The following is a 3405-nucleotide window of genomic DNA, read 5'->3' as shown; positions in this document are numbered from 1 at the left end:
ACAAAATGATCAAAAGTGGCCTCTCCTTCCTCACAACCGTTCTAGATCTCTTAGGATTTCTCTCTGGGGTTTGGTAGCCGCAAACGACGGCCCTAAGGACCTTTAAATAGGTCCCAAACCCGGGAAATTAGGGTTTCATTAAACAGGGTGGACTCACCGAATCCATTCATGGACTCGCCGAGTCCATTCATGGACTCGCCGAGTCCAGTCATGGACTCGCCGAGAATCCGCGACCCTACTCGACGAGTCTAAGCGCCAACTCGCCGAGTCCCTCTACAAACTCCAAAATAAATGAATAAAATAATATACATGTGAATCCGGATGTTACAAAAAAATAAGAAACATTCTACTTAGAGAAATAAAGTTATATATTATTAATTTGGGAAGATTGTGATGAAACCATTTCTCATGAAACGAATACGACATAAAAACATAATAAATGTCATGAAACAAAACTACACATTATTCTTCAATCACCATCCATAGCACCACTTGTCCCATTTGAGTAGACAAGAAAAATCGACAACATCCAAATGTGTCATTTCTGGTTGATCTTCACGAATATAACTTTGAATAAAATTGGTTTTGTTATTTTTCTTTATATTTTAGAGAATCTTGATAAAAATCAACAAAATGCTTTGGTAAACGGCATGTACAAGACCAATAATCGGTCATTCCACATCAGTGACAAACATTTTCAAATTTCTTTTTTTCCTTGACCAGTTTTATCATTAGGATGTGGATTTTTGCTATTTTTCAACTTCTGGTGGTTGCTTGCAATCTTGTTATTTTTTATGATAATAACCTCCACGACCTCGATTATACAATGACTACTTGATTAAATGATATAACATTCACTTCAGAGAATGCACTAGAACTGGTCGGGATTGACTGATGATTTTTCATCAATAGCTCATAGTTTTATTCAGCGACAAGAAGAAATGAGATTAATTCTTAATATATTCTTTTTAAATATTTCTTACGATATTGCTGCTGCAGTAGCATGTTGGTGGCATGGAAAGTAGAGAAAATTTTCTCTAGCATAACATAGTTTTTCATAGTGAAAATATTAATCAAAATAAAGACTTGTATGTTCAAGAATTGTTAGTTAATAAATTTTATAAAATAATTTGTAAGCATTGTACATGTAAACTTATAAAAAAATACATACCTAAAAATAATAAAAGCGATAAAGAGTTAGAGCTCTATGGTATAGTCGTGCTGATAACGTGTTATAAAATATGATCAAATAACAATATACATTATATATAAAGAAAGACATGATAGTAGAGATAACTTTTATTCCAATACTTGTGATGAAATCATAAAACTTTACAATCCATAATATTCACTATTTATACTAGACGAAGAAAATGAAAGGTGATGTATGATATGAATGCTGATTATAGTAGTGCATAACTACACTCATAAAACTCATAATAATGTTTACTATAATGTTCACTAATTATGGAGAGTAATGGAGGAATATGGAGAATCCAATAATCATTCATTAAATAATAATTTATAACAATATTAGGTATAGAACCATTAAAAACTACATCGTTTTAACAAAATACGATCAAATCTCTCTAACATCTTTCTTGTATTCTCTATTAAGACTAGATGATAGGTTTTGTACATATTTTATGAAGTTTTAAATATTTAATTTTGCAACACAAACCATATATAAAAATACATTATCAACTACCTACAAATCTTGATATTGTATATCCTATTAATGCTAAAAATATGAACATAAACTTTTTTTCACTTTCTTATTTTGCCACGGAACTTCTTTCTTTTCATTCTAACGCCACGATTTCCTTCTTTCATTCTTCTTTTCTCTTCTTCTCTACTCCATGTCGCCTTCTTCTCCAATCACAATTCTTCACCACCATTACAGATTCACTTCCTTTTCTTTCGTCTTTTCCGGTTCTTACTTTGATTACCACATTGCCGCCCTCCTGGTCCAAATTGTTTCTTTCGCTTTTCTTTATTTCGTCTTTCTTTCTTCTTCACTCTTCCTTCACCTTCCACTTTTTCATCTCCTTCCAGATTTCTCCCTCTAATCCCTGTTCGTCTTCTTCACCCAAAAATCAATTTATACTGGCTTGGTTTCATCAAAAATCGATCGCTCACCACAGCCCGAGTGTCGACAAAAAATCGAAAGTCGGGATTAGGGTGTTTTGTTTTGCTGGATTATGGCTCAATCTTCATAAAAAAATTTGATATTTGGTGGGTGCTTTGACACAGACGTTGTTTCATCTGCTCATAATTGCAAATAGAAGGTATGAAAGAACAATAATGGTGAGAAGAAGAAGATAGTCAATTACGATCTTACGTTCAACGTTATGGCCATTAGAATTGGCGTCAACTTCCCAAATATTCAGGTACGCTTGCTTTTTCATCCATTCCTCTTCTTCGTATCTGTTTCGATTTCAGTGAACTGAAGGTTTAGTTAGGGCCTATGGTGGAGTAGTAACAGAATGCTTGAAAATTTTATTCTTTCAGGTTCGTATGGGTGTTGAGATTAGTTTTGACCTTTTGGGGGTTGTTTAGCATCAGGTAAGACTGAATAAATAGATAAATAAATAAATAACTACTTTAAATGGTTAACATATCATATAATATATTATTAATTTAACTTTTGTTTTTGGTGATTCTTTTTAGCTTCTGCCGTTTAAAGTTGAAGAAATAAAGCAAGATTATGATACTGGAAAAGATGGAATAACAATGGTGACGTTTAAAATTAGTTTTGATCAGGCTGAAGCATTAGAGGAAGCTTTAAAAACCAATTGCAGTATAAAACTTGTATTTTACAAGAATGGTCCCTGTGGTTTGTAAATGATGATTTTTTCCCCCACATACATGTTGTGACTTGTGAGTTAACCTAATCAAAATTGATAAAGTGAGCTAAAATGACTGTCTATTAAAAGTTTTAAAACCAAAAAGACCTTCTATATGACCAAAAAAAAGTTGAGGAAACGTGATATTATGGGAAACCATAGGGGCCATTTATGAAAAGGTATTTCTATTCATATTTTTCATCCCCGTGTAATAATAACAATAATAGTTATAATGAAATTGAGATGGTTATCCTGTGTGCTTTGACGGTGGTTGTGGGTCCGACAAGATTTTGAAATTTTTTTTGTTGAAAAATTTACAGAGGCGAATATGTTCTACTTAGAATCTCTGCCATGGCTGTTGCAGAAAGAGTTTCTGCTGAAAGTTTAGTTTTACATGAGTATTTACTTTTTCAAGTCTTTTAAGTAGTTAAAGAAGACGTTAAGAATCATCCAGGGGCATTACAGTCCAAAAGACCAAAAGCAAGCAACGAACCAAACATATGATCGAGGGGCATTACGTGATCGACTTCTTGAAATAGTATTATACTCCTTTATCAAG

The 3405-nt window shown here is 32.9% G+C and overlaps 1 long non-coding RNA gene across 1 annotated transcript; it reads left to right on the top strand.

Moving 5' to 3' along the window:
• Window positions 1–2251: 2251 nt before the first annotated feature.
• On the top strand, window positions 2252–2919 carry LOC145039563 (uncharacterized). The gene is made up of 3 exons (XR_013679823.1): window positions 2252–2390; window positions 2512–2565; window positions 2671–2919. It is a non-coding gene; the product is annotated as an uncharacterized LOC145039563 (long non-coding RNA).
• Window positions 2920–3405: the final 486 nt, after the last annotated feature.

The sequence above is a fragment of the Lactuca saligna genome, chromosome 4 (genome assembly GCF_052625555.1).
Source record: "Lactuca saligna cultivar CGN05327 chromosome 4, ASM5262555v1, whole genome shotgun sequence".
NCBI classification, from domain to species: domain Eukaryota; kingdom Viridiplantae; phylum Streptophyta; class Magnoliopsida; order Asterales; family Asteraceae; genus Lactuca; species Lactuca saligna.
This window is presented reverse-complemented; position numbering and strand designations above follow the sequence as displayed.